Here is a 14,668-nt window from a genome sequence, read left to right on the forward strand (position 1 = left end):
AATACTAATGGGAAGGTTTAGAAATACTGGTTATGCAGAACACAAATGTGGTGTCCCTGAACTTCTAGAGAAAACATGAAAGTATAATGAATATGAATATTCAGGATTTTAGTTTTATATCTCATGACAATTTTCCAAAATGTTAATGTTGGCAAAACTCATTAATAAACAAAAACCTCGCAGCACCATAAAATAATACCATGCTGTAGTACTAGGCCATAAATGGAAAATTCAAACCTATGTTAAAATAGTAGAAAATTGCATTTACAGTGGTATCTTGGTTCACAACCTTAATTTTTTCCATGATTCTAGAAAAGATGGCTGTGTTTGTGTTCATGTGGAGAAGATGGCCAAGGTCATGTTTGTTGCCTAATGCAGAGCTCGCAAACTAAAACAAAACTTTGCCAATTGCTTCTATTTGCAAACAAAATTGTTCACAAAAAATATGTTCATAAACTGAGGTACCACCATGTATTTACTTATCTTAGCATTTGCAATTTATACAACTCTTCATTGCTTAAATGAAAAAGAGAATCTATTTTCATTCTGGGGATATCAGAGGTACGACAAGGATGATTCATTCTCCACTAGGCAGTAGGTCAGATTAGAAAGATTCTAAACTAATCCCAGGTGTGCTATGGTCTAATCCATGATTGTGCCCCAGATTCCATTTCTGTAAAATAAGATGTGGAATGAGAAGGCCTCTTTCAAATGTAATATCTGAAAACCCTCTCCGCAAAGTATGGTGGAAACTAATACTACACATTGACCATTTGTCTTCATTTTATCCAGGCCAGAAAGTAGTCAACATTTTACAGTCTGCTCTCATGTGGAGATGGAACCATATGACTCAATTCTGGTCAATAGATTGTGGTCAACATGAAGTACATCACTTCCAGGCCTGGCCCCTGAACTGTCTCATACAACCCTCAAAGGCCTCCATGTCTTCTCATCTGCAGGAGTAGATTCGAAGCCATCTAAGACATTGGAAGAAGCCCAAGTGCAGAGTCCATAACTAGGAGTAGAGTTATCCGTGAAAGCATCATAACCAGGAACACCTACATCGGATGTGGGGCAAATGAGAAATAAACCCATATCAAGTCAATGTAGCTAATGGACTACAAATTCCAGCCGTTATGCTGGTGCCTAAACTGAGCATTAGAATAATACAAACAGACATGTATACATAATACTCAAAATCAGCTCTGCTATCATAAGAACTGACAGCAAAAGCTCGAACACAGGTCAGAGTACCCCTTGTGGCTAGAATTGTGGATTTTTTCAGTTTTATTTCTTTTGAATTGATAAGTAGTAATTGCACTATTTATATGGCATAACGGATAGCACATTGTGGAACAATCAAATCGAGCTAATCAATGTACCCATCATCTCAAATTCTTCCCATTTCTTCATGGAGAGAGAGTTTAAAATACAGGTTTTGGCTCCTGTTGAAATACAAGATGCATTTTTTTTTACAATGTGTAGGTTTGAGCCCAGAGCCTCTCACTTGCTAAGCACCAGCTCACCCACTGAGCTAACCCCCCTCCCATAGGTGATTAGTAACCACAATTCACATGCTGTGAAATAGATGGCAAGGATCTTCTCCTCCTAAGGGAAACTTTGTATTCTTCGACCAACATTTTCTCTTTCCAAGCCATGCGTCACTCCCAGCCTCTGGTAATCATGACTCTACTCTCTACTTCTTTGAGATTGACTTTTAAAAAAATATTTGAACAATGCTCCAGGAATAGACAATGGTAAGGAGACTGCACCTATGAATAACAGCATCTGAGTAGTTTATAACTGAGTTATTGAGGAATAAAAAAATTGCTCCCTTTTAAGTCTTATGAATTCTTACAAAATGCCTAAAATCGGAGTAGTTTCTACTTTGAAACTATGTGTCCTTGGATTCAATAATACAGATTGTTTTAAAATACAAACTACAATCTTGCTTGTATAGGGTTTATATATATTATATATAAACCGTATATATTATTATATATATTGTGTTATATATTTTATTATATATAATTATATATAATAATAGATCATAAACTTAAACATATAAGTTCTATAAACATATCCTACAAATATTTTTATCAGGCATACTTTTGTACATAGAAATGTTAAAATATTAAGATTTTGTTTCCTCATTTTTAAATTTTAAATATAACATTCTTCCTTAAAAGTGTTTATGAGGCCAGGTGTGGTAGCGCAAGTCTGTAATTCCAGCACTCGGGAGGCTGAGGCAGGAGGATCACTGCTAGTTCAAGACCAGCCTGGGCTACACAGTGAGTTCCAGAGCAGTCTGAACTACATAGTGAGACACTGTCTCAAAAACACCCCAAAAATTGTTTATGAGTATTCTGTTATGTTATTTAACTATAACTTTTTTTTTTTGGTACCGGGGATTGAACTCGGGTCCTTGCACTTGCAAGGTAGGCCACCGAACCGCTGAGCTAAATCCCCAGCCCCTTAACTCTAATATTAAATAAAGTTTACAAAGTGACTTTTAAACTTTATAATTGCAATGTTTGTACAACAAGAAATGGAAATACTTGAGAAATAAAACTGACTGGTATTCATTGTATGAAACAACATTCAAACCATTCACAGAATAATCCTCAAAAATCAAATAAATGAAAAGGTGGGAAAAGATGTAATAGGGATTTATTGTATTATCTCTGTCTAGTCCACATTTGAAACTTTTTCAAGTCCTCCAACTCCTAACCCCCAGAAGCTATGAACATATTTGATTAGGTGGCCAAAGAGAATTCAAGTTGGAAATGGATGAAGGGATGCTAACAACCTGGTTTTGTGGATGAGGAGATTATCCTGGATTATCTGGCTGGGTCATATGTCATTCCAAAGGTCCTCACAAGAGGAGAGTGAGAAGTGAAGGAGATAGGACACCAGAAACAGGGTTATTTTGGCTCAGTGTCAGAATGTTTCCATCAGCCATTGTTGGGTCCGAAAGTGTAGGAAGAAGCCAAAGGTCCAGGGATACAGGTGGCCTCTAGAGATTGGAAAAGGCAATGAAATGGATTTTGTCCCAGTACTTCTAAAACCAATGCAGCCTTGCCATTGCTTGATTGTAGCCCTATGAGAACCATTACATAATCTGCCTTCCTGTGAACTAAAGGAGCAGCAGCATTTGAAAACTAATACAAAAGAAAACTAATCAACTAATACTAAAAATTAAGCAATTTTTAATTTTAATCTCTCTTCAAATAATACTAATAAGAGGGCAGAGGATTTACTCAGCAGTTCCACCACCTGCCTCGTAAGCGCAAGGACCCGAGTTCTATCCCGGGTACCAAACAAAGAAACAAATAATACTAATACTAATACTGATAATGATAATAACAATCCTAGCTGAAGACTTGTTACACTGTCTATGGAATTTATGTATATTTCTACTCATTCTCTACTTGCAGCCCCAACCCTGCTGTTTTCAAACTAACTGATTAAATCATTTATTCTCTCCAAGCCCCTACAATTTGTCTGCACATGGGAATTTGGCCATGGGAAGGAGGGTGGCCACACCTTCCTATGCTTTGGGTGCCTAATTGATAGAGTAGTTGACTATGAAGCATAAATGAGATACTGTAAGTCAAGTACTTAGTACAGCACCTGGTAACTTCTCATCCAATGTTCAGTACAGTTATTATCATTCATTGGTAATAACCGATCATATGTAGAGACATCATATGCCTGGTTTGGGTGGAACAGGGCGCTTCACACCTACTGTCTCAAATACAACCCCAATAATGATAAACAAGGAAAGAAGTCAATAGTTAGAATTTAGCTATCATACCGACACCAGCAGAAAATTTGATTTACTAGAAAACATATGTAGCTCAGGCTTCTTAAATGCTGCTAATGGGATAGGGCTGGGGCTAGAATCAGAGACAGGACTGCAACAGGCCAAAAGGATGGAAAAGGCTACAGGCTCTGAGAAGACTTCAGAGAGGTGTTATATTTCTCTTCTCCTTGAAAACGTCTTCTTCTTTTTCCTCCTTAATCCAGAAAGAAAGCTGAGATTAGAAAGAGCCCACTATGCTGCCATTTGATTATTTCAAGCAGGAGTTTTTGTCTGTCTCCCTATAAAGAACAAAGTCAAATCCTTTTGATACCGAAATGCCTCGATGCTTTAAAGCACCAAAGCTGTGATTATGGTCTGAAAATAGCTCTTGACATAAAGCAAAGATTAAAGATTCAGGTGAGTTTAGAGATGGGCTCTCCTTTGTTCTCAAGAGGCTAAAACCGGGGTTAGACCAAACAACAATTTATTACAGGGGTAAGATAAGGAGTTGTATCTGAGCATTTATTCTTTGTAATAGCTTTTTCCTTTAGAACTATCTCGTTCAATTTTTTGCATTCATGATCTTATAGGCCTGTGTATGTGTCCATGCTGCACTTCAAAAAGAGCAAATAAAAATAAAATACATGGAGTGTGCATGTTTGAATATATTTAACAAAAAATCTGAAAGAATACACTTATGGAGAATGAGAAAAGAGAGTATGGTAAGGAGTGGATACATTTTTTATATTACTGTACAGTCAATGTGTTTCTTACCATCTTCTTTTTATAATAAATATTTTATAATTAAAATTAATGTGAAGTTATTGTTTTTATTTTTATGCATAATTAGATTGAAAAGGCACACAGATATCCCTCCTAAAGCTATGTATTAACAGATCAGATGTTAGACCAAAAAGGCTAAGGCTTTAAATTGACATTATGTGGGCCTGGGGATTTAGCTCAATGATACCATGCCTGCCTTGCAAGCCCAAAGTCCTGAGTTTGAAATAAAATAAAATAAAATATACACATATAAAATAATGTAATAAAATAATAAAATAACACAATATATACATAAATATCATGCATTAGTATGGTAATGTGCATTATATAAATATATTTATCTAATATATCATAATAATAAATCAATATAATAAAATATAAAATAAACTGATGTGTTAATCTGAGCTCAAATAACTAACAGTAAATAAACAGACTGTTAAAAGCATAACATTTGCATTTTTAAAATGCCCTTTCAAAAAAATCCATTTCGTGTCACCTATAGAACTGTACTAAACAGATAATAGGAAAGAGGGAAGTAGAACATTTGCAAAAGGAAAGAGGACCAAAAGATGGAAAAGGGGTTAGTAAAGGGAATAAAAATAATAATTAAAATGTGCTACGTACATGTACCAACTCCCCACGACGAATCATAGTATATGGCAAAATGACTAATGCAAATGCTTTTTTTAAAAAACACCCTGTTGATGTACAAAGCTTGCGTAATCCTTTGTCCTTGTGTATAGGCAGGAACTATGGGTATGAGGGGATTTCACGCACAGGAGTATGGAGTATGCTACCTTTAAATATGAGATTATAGCTCAAAGATGCAAGAAGCAGCAGCAAACACTTTCCTGAGGACCTGAAAGAAGCAAACCACCCTGTTGGAAAGTGCACTGGACACTTGGACAATGAAAGCTAAATGCCGAGGGACTCTTCTTCAGCCTCAAGACACTGAACTTGGCCCAGAATCTTCACATTTGGAAGAGAATCCCCAGCCTCAGATGAGACCTCAGCCCAACCATTTCTGGGTGCCTGGACTCCTGGCCCATGTGAACTGTGAGATAATAAATATGTTATTTTAAATCACTAATTTTGAGGTAACTTGTACAACAATAGAAAACTGATACAGGGTTAAATTTGGTCTTCTTGCCTGGCATTCAATACTACCCTCTAGTTGCTTTTTGCAAAATTATCTTCTTTGCTATTTGCTCTAGCCCAAGACATTTATCTACAGTAGGACTCATAAATCTGTAAGTCACCTTTCTAGCTAGGAAAAGATGGCATAGAGGACCTGTTAAAGGCCTAGACCGCAGACCAGCGCCATCCGCCAGAAAGTTCTGTGATGGAAATATTCTATATCTGTGCTGTCTCTTTGGCATCCACTAGCCAAGTGTAATTATTAAACATTGGAAATACAAGGTGTGGTCAAAATATACGGTGAATGTTTACATTTTTAAAAATTTAGTACAGTGAAAGACATATTGGCATCCACCCCTCACAAAATACTCCCACTCACTTAGACCACAATTAGCTCTAGTCCCTGCCACATTCTGGAGGAGCTCTGGGAGTCCTCTTTTCTTCATTACAAGGTCTGATCAAATTTCCTGTGCATGCTGCTACTGAATGCCATCCAGTGGAAATTCAGGCTCATGAAACATTGCTGTCAGTCCTTATTCATCTCATGTACTAGTTGTGGCACCGTGTGGCTTCTGCTTCTGCCCCAAAGTGAAAATGACCACGAAAGCAAAACATTTTGATTAGATTCAGGACATTGAAATAGCCAGTATAGGGCACCAAAGACACAAAAGAGGATCTCCAGAACTGCTTCAAAAAATGGCAAGACAGATGGGGTAGGTGCATTTGAAGTGAGAGGGAGTATTTTGATGAAGATCAAAGGGGATGTGTATTTTACCTAAATACGTTTGTAAAATTTAAACATTTAGGGCCAGGGATTTAGCTCAGTGGTGTCACTGACTGCTTTGCAAGAGCAAGGTCCCAAGTTCCAAAAAAAAAAAAATTAAACATTCACCATAGTTTTGGAACACACCTCATATTTTCTGTCTCTCTTCAAGATTGAGTGGTTCTCAGTGAAAATTGCTATATCGATGTGCCTTTTATAGATCTCTCACAATGCCAAGCACACATTAATTTATTTAACAGACAATATATATTTGTGGACATCTGAATTAGAATGGAGGAGAAGGCAGAAATAATAACCAGCAACATCACTAATACCTTTCTTATGAAACTAAGATGTTACCAGTATTAGGAAAAAGTAATACATTTTCTCTTTGGGGAGATGGATGGTCTGGTGCCTCATGCATTCTCAGCACACACTCTACCACTACACTACACCTCAACCCAACATAGCATCTTAAATAAATGTTTTGCCAAGGTTCTAGCTGTTAAGGCCTGAGAGAGAGGAGGGAGTTTGGACCCTGGATTGACAAAAGTGTAAAAAAGAGGATGACAATGACCCTGAGGAGGAATTAGTAACCAAGTGGTTTATAAACATTCCACAAAACCAGTCTCCTTCCATAGCATACTGGGAACATTTAGCATCGCCCCTGCATGTGCAGTGGAAGCTTCTTAAAGGGTAGAGATCCAGGTTCTTCCTTGGAGACGAGGGAGAGTGAGTGGGAAGAGGCTTTGACCCTTTACATCCTGGAGAGGGAAACGTTGCTGTACGCTCGTGGAGAGGGCATAAGATCTATCAGAAATTAGTTTGCTTGGATCTGGAGGCCAGTCATGATGTCTGGCTGCAGCGCTGCTCTATTCCTGTGAAATGCTCAATGACGGCCTCCTGTCCACTGTCCCTGATCGACTTTTTCTTTGAGATCTTGTCACAATCTGCCAAATTCTTTGAACCTGCTTTGTCTCCTAGTACAAGATTTTGGCTCTACTTCTTTTAAGAACTATACTCTCCAAACGCTCCATCTGAATATCAGCCTGTAATGCTGCAGATTTTTCTATGTATGATGCTGAGATTGAACCTAATCAGCAGCTGCTTTACTACTGGACTACACTGACAACCCTCAGACTCTCTACCTGACCACACACGCTGCAGATTTTTCGGTGTATGATGCTGAGATTGAACCTAATCAGCAGCTGCTTTACTACTGGACTACACTGACAACCCTTAAACTCTCTACCTGACCACACCTCTAGCTTAAGCCTCCCCTATACTATGACTTCTCTCCTTTCTAGTCAGCCTGACCAACCTCTCTCCTACTTGAACCACATCAGCTTGGCAGTTTTGCCTTGAACTAGGTACACAACTTCAGTGGCTCCCTAAGAAGTGATGCAATGGGAAGTTGTCAGAACTAGAGTCCGGGAGTAATAAGGATGCTAGAGCCATACTTTCACAAGTCACACTAAGTCTCTAGCTCAATTCTGTGCCACTGTACAGGTGACAAAGTGACAAAAATGTCCCTAAAGGAGTTGGCTTAATCTCATACTTGACTCTCCCTGGTAATCAACAAACACTATATTTTATTTCTTTGTTTTTTAATAACTATAAATGTTTTTTCTAGTTTTAGGAAAAGGTAGCAGAATTGTACTGTAGGGCATTTCCACTTACAGTTGAGGGAATTTCTGCATATAATCTTTAATTTTCTAGTTGGTAAAGGAGGAAAAAGGAAGTATTAAATCCTCCATAGTAAAAGAGTAGTGAAGCAGTAAAAATAAATAAATTTAAGAAAAGTAGCACACTCAGCAACTGTAATATCGCTCATCATTAAGACATTCTGTGACTTTATTATCCGTTACTAATGTAGCTTTTTATTTTTGCTGCATTTTTTCATTAGTAAATTGTCATACAGCATATTGCATTAACAACAAGACTCTTTCTACTCATTCTAGAACATGGCAATAAAATTTGAATCATGAAGCTCATTAGTAAATACCAGTGACTTTTAGTCATTTAATACCAGAAAACTGAAAGACAATATTCTCATTGTTGTTTTACATCATGATTCAAAACAAGACATACAGCAATAGAAAATAAAAAGTTTTGTTCATTTATAAACTGTAAAGACTATACTCTTGACATATTTTAAGCGTAAATATTGTTTAAATGTTCTGGAATTGAAGAAATATCCCTAAGTTCTTCCCAGAAATGAACCTAATTGATCAGCAGTTCCTGCAACTTGTGAACTGACTGCCAGACTGTCACTCATTCATATTAACTGCAATGATTATGAACTGATTTTTAAAAAGTTAAAGAAATACACTTTCATTACAAAAGCATAGAATAAGAAAAACGTCCAATTAACAAGGTAATTTCTAAGCATTTTCTGTGTCTGGTAATGAAAATAATGCTGCCTTATCAAGTATGTTATGAACAATAAAGGAGATTAAATATATCAAATGCCTTGAATAGAGACTAAACTAGACATTTAATAGAAATGGCAGTTGTATTATTATGGAAACCTAGTTATCCAAATTTTCTAGCCTTGTAGCAATTACCTTTCTTGAACATTTAAATATAATAACTTGAGACCATCATAGGAATCTTGACCATAAGTAATACACAGCCTTAATGAATTTCGAATGATTTTTCTGGAGTGTGTGTTCCTTGGGACTTTTGGTCCCAAACTGCTGTTTTCAGCTTCTTCAAATCACTGCTGACTTTGCTCCCTTTGGTTACCATTAAACCAAGATGCTTTAGCTTTCAAAAACTGATTGAATATGAAAGTAAGGTTGCACTTGCCCCTCCCCCAAGGTAGGGCTCAACACAAATCTTAAATGAGGTTGTGGTGAGTGACACATTTTACCAGAAACTTGAGGATTTTGTGATATTACGACTCAGAAAAGGAAAGCTTTACTCAGTATTAGCCATCACTGTCCCCCAAAGTAAAGGACGTACCCCAGTATGGAGGGTCTCTTGGAACACCTCTGCCAGGGTTTCTTCTCCCACCATTTTCCTCCCCAGTTGCAAGGTTCCTGTGATTTTTGTCCCAGGGCAGGATAGCAGGAATGGAAAAATCCGTGGATGTCCAAAAGAGCTTGGATTTCCACCCCCACAAAAAAAAAAAGCCCCTGCATTATTAGAGTAAGTTAGTATCCCAGTCTGAAATATTTACACTTAGATTATTTTCGACTTCAGAAGACAAAGAATAAGTACTTAACATACTTCTCTGCATGTCAATAAGGCTCACAAGTAATCCCTTCCAGAACAAAGAGAAAGACTATCTATGCCCAAGGCATAGTTGCATTTTCACTCTTCCAGCTCCTGGAAGCATTATTTCCTGGAATTTTTGAAATGCAGTTTTATCTCTGCTCTCAGTCATCAACGAATCAGAAACATCGAGGTTCTGTCTCGCACAACGTCATCACGATATGAGTAACATTAATAAGGTCTTGCCAAACTATTTTAGTAAATGGATTCTTAAAAACCATTTAAAATTACTGTATTAACTCTTTCTATACAGAAATGAGCTGCCAATTAGAAAACAATTGGTTTGTAAAGTAAGCCAATAATTACCCTGCAGATGTTGAGTGATTTTTTGTAGACAGTACGAAGATAAATTTCGGCCTAGTCTGCGTTCAAATGATCACACCGAAAAAGCCAGTTAATGAATCTTTGCCAAACTGTAAAGATAGGCTTCATTTCTCTCTAATGTTAGTCCAACAATCGAGAGTGATTGTATTTAGAAATAGTCACAGAATTCTGTAGCAAAGATCTTACATAGTTTTAGACTTTAATAGGAGAAAAATATATCTGCAGAGTTAGTTGCTGAGGCTCATACAGATATTAAGTGGCTCCTGGGCTAGATTGTATACTGACTCTTAAAAGGCAAGATTGCTAGTATGGTGATGAAAACAATACTGAGAGTCCACCTCATCCCAGAAAGAATGGCTGCTATCAAAAAAGTCAACCAATAACAAATGCTGGCGTGCTGTGAGGAGAAAGCAACCCTTCTCCATCATTAGTGGGAGTGCAGATTGGTGCAACCACTATGAAAATCAATATGGAGATACCTCAAAGAACTAGGATTAGAGGTCCTGTTTGACCCAGCTGTTCCTCTGCTGGGTATCTTTCCAAAAGAATTAAAAGAATCATACCACAGTGATATGTGCGCACCCATGTTTATAGAGGCACAGTTTGTAATAGCTAAAACTTGGAAACAGCTCCCAAATGCCCATCAGCTGGAGACTGGATAAAGAAAATGTGGTTTTCCTATAAAATGGAGTCCCACTCAGCCATAAAGAATGAGATGCTAGAAACATTTATAGCTAAATGGATGCACACTGAGGCTATACTTTCAAGTGAAATAAATAGGACACACTTGAGTAAATACTGAATAGTTTCTCTCTTGTGAAAAACTAAAGGTATAAATAAGGTTCACATGGTATAATTGATAGTGTGAAATAGGAAGATAATGGCTAAAGGGGAAGTGGGAAGAGAAGGGGAAAGGAAATAAGGGAAAAGAAAAAATGAAAAAATAGAAACTACATCCTTGTAAATAGGGTAGGTGAAGGGGGTGAAGGGAGGTCAGGGCTATGGAGAAAAAATAAGAACCTTGATATATCATGTAAAGGTACAAGATCCCAATGATAAATGTAACTGTATTGTTTGCTTTAAATGTACCAATAAACTTAATGAGGGGAAAGGCACGATTGCTAGTATGATATTACTTTAGCTAAAATATATGTTGGGGTAGAACTCAACATAGAAGTTTAATTCTCACTTCAACAAAAGAATATGGACAAGTAGACAATCGTGGGTTGGCATGATGGTTCCACATGGTCCTTATGACCCAAACACCTTTTAGGAATCTGCCCTTTCCCAGAATAGTCCTAGTCTTTATGGTTCAAGATGTAAGAACAGGTTGAAGACTTGCAGAATAAGAGTATTCATTTCCCCTCTTAAGCAGACTCTAGAACTCCCAAGAGACCCTTTCAATCTCTTCAACAAGGACTTAGTTACATGGTCATGCTCAACTGCAAAGGAGTTTGGGAAAGAGGGTATTTTTTGTTTCATTTGAATAATGGAAGGCACTGTGCTGGAAGTGAAACTGGGCTTCTTTGACTAAGCTAGCAATGGAGACACACACTAAGGCTAATGGCCATACTTGCCACAGTAACTTTTGGTCATCATAAGGTCCATCTTCCTCTGAGGACAACTTTCTTTACATAAAGAGTGACAGTCATTTCAATTTCTAGTGATTCCAAGATTTAGGGAAATGACATAGCCACATGGGGTCTGGTTTCTTAGTAAACTATTGCTCACACAATAGAAATCCAAATTTAAATCTAAACCACATCACAGGATTGAGTATTTTGGACTAAGTACTGGGGCAGGCTTCCCATGTGTCTACTTCTATGAAGGATTAAGGAAATTCCTGGCAAATAATTCATCTTGACAAAAGAGTTCTTCATTGTTGTTCTCACTTCTTTCACTTATTCAACCCATATTTAATTACTACACATACTGATAAATGACACCAACAACAGACATAGTTCCTACATAAACACCAATCTAGTGATAGATGTCATCATTTAAAATGTAAACAGAATGAGCAGAGGGTTTAGCTCAGTGGTTCCACCGCCTGCCTCACAAGGGCAAGGACCCGAGTTCGATCACTGGTACCAATAAATAAATAAATGTAAACAGAAAACAAAATGAATACAATGATAGAAATTGTATTAGATCTCTGGCCAGGTATTTAGCTAGGTGGTGCCTCGCAAGCGCAAAGTCCGAGTTCGATCCGCAGTACCAAAAAAAAAAAAAAAAAAAAAGAAAAACAAAGAAATTGTATTGGGCTGGGGATTTCACTCAGTGGTTCCGCCGCCTGCTTCGCAAGAGCAAGGACCCAAGTTCGATCCCCGGTACCAAAAAAAAAGAGAGAGAGAAAATGTATTAAATCCTGTAGGGGGCAAAACTGGATTCATCAATATGGAAGAAAAAGATGGCACTTACCCAGAATACTGAAGACAACTGACAAGCATAGTTGTTTTGTATTGTTTTATTTTTTTGTGACAGGGTGTCGCTATGTAGTTGAGGCTGGCCTTGAGCTCACTACGGAGGCTAAACTGGCCTCAAACTGACAGTCATCTCTTACTTCAGTCTCCTGAGTGGTGGGATTATAGGCATGTGTCACCATGCCTGGTCACAAAAGCTGCTTACTACAAGAATGAGAATTGGTTGCTTGTATTAGTGAAAAAAATTACAAATGACTTAGTCATCTATGAGTACAGAAATTGATAAATATAACTTGATATTTTATATAATTACTCTATAACAATTATATAATTGTTTAATTAGTTAGATAACTTAAATATCTATGCATCGATAAGGAAAGATCTAAAAGAAATATTAAATTACAATGCATAATAGCACATGGATCATTTTTTCTTACAATATAAGACTGCATTTCATACATAGATATTTACATAAAGGTATTATACACACCAATATGTCTGCCTTTGAGGATGCTTAAATGGGATAGGATATAAAGTCAAGCTCCCCTTTATCTGTTTATTTTCATATAAACAACGTTCATATTTGCTTTAAGTCTTTTTAACAATCAATTTGGATATACAGCAATATGAGATTTGCTACATTATTTTCTATATTTCTCAATTTTTTTTCAGTCTTTCACTCTTTAATTTTCAAAAAACGCAAAAAAACATAGCTTTTTGGCTCTCCTAGTAGTAAGGATCCTACTGTTAATACTTTCCCATGGGTCTATATATATATTTGTATTCTGGCACTCACAGTTCATACCACAAGTACAAATGACAATTACATACACACACACACATACACGATAAAACACGTGCACATTTCTACAAACCAGGAAAAGTTACAAGGAGAGTATTAATCTGTCTATGAAAGATTGTTGCTTCCTAATATCTCCAGTTCTGGTTACTTTTGATGTATTAGATATTTTCTGAGTTTGAAAAAATGCATGTAGTATATGACAAAGTAGAACTGACCTTGAGGAAACACCAACCCTAGCATTTCCTTTGATTTGAAATTGTAGAGAGAATTTCAATTTTGACAAAAAATGAGTGAGAGAGACTATGCTACTCACATAGATGAAAGGTACTAATGGCTAATTTTACTACATATTAATAATGAATTAGAATATACTTCAATGTCCCCTAAGGAATTCACTAGGTTATAAAGATTTTATTTACTAAGCAACTCAAATTATATAGAAAATATTGAAATACAGACAAAAGCTTCTATGATAATACCTTGAATTTATTCATCGCCTACTATCAGGGGCTTGTGAGTATGTTCACTGTGAATTCACTGTCCTTTTATAACTGACCGAGGAGTAAAAAAAGTGATCAGACAAATGGAGATCAATAGATCAGCTTCATTACAGTTAACATTGAATACAATAATCTGATTTGGTCCACAACCACAGTTGGAATTCCTAGTGTCAACTTCTGAATGAAATAGGCCACCAAGTCCTAAGCACATTCTGAGATAGGTCTAAAAGTACAAAAGGCTCTGAGCTAAGCCTGTTCTGATGTTTCTCTCAATTCACAAAGGGCACGCTCTCTTGGAAAGAGGAGGAAAGAAAGAGGAGAGGAATTATCTTCCTATTATTTCCAGAAAGATGGTTGGTATTCCTTTCTCTGAATCAAGCTAAGGACACTGGGAGGAGAAAATGGTTTCCTCTTCACTTACTAAATGCCAAGTGTGGTATGAAATATTTCATATCTATTTCCTATATTTTTCATGATATTTGTCACAAGGTGAGTATAATTAGCCATTCTTTACAGAAGAAGAAATCCAGACCCAAATGCTAATAACTTGCCTATACTCATACTCACATTTTAGTTAACTTATTTAGTTGAGGTCCTAACTCAAGTGTGTTTGACTTCAAAGCCCAGGTACTTTATACTGCCTCTACTTCATGCAAATTATTTCACCTGATTCCCCTTGAACATAATTATAGCCATACAGATGGGGCATGAAAATATCATTAGTCCTTTCAACTTTCTAGAGTAACTGGTGCTCGTCAATCACATGTATTTGGTTCGGTATTAGATTATGCCAGATGAAATGCCTTTTCACACAAAAAAAATGTATTGTTTAATTTTATATTCATTCACCTT

Source organism: Fukomys damarensis, unplaced genomic scaffold (genome assembly GCF_012274545.1).
Source record: "Fukomys damarensis isolate Sample0158 unplaced genomic scaffold, DMR_v1.0_HiC HiC_scaffold_39, whole genome shotgun sequence".
Taxonomy (NCBI): Eukaryota; Metazoa; Chordata; class Mammalia; order Rodentia; family Bathyergidae; genus Fukomys; species Fukomys damarensis.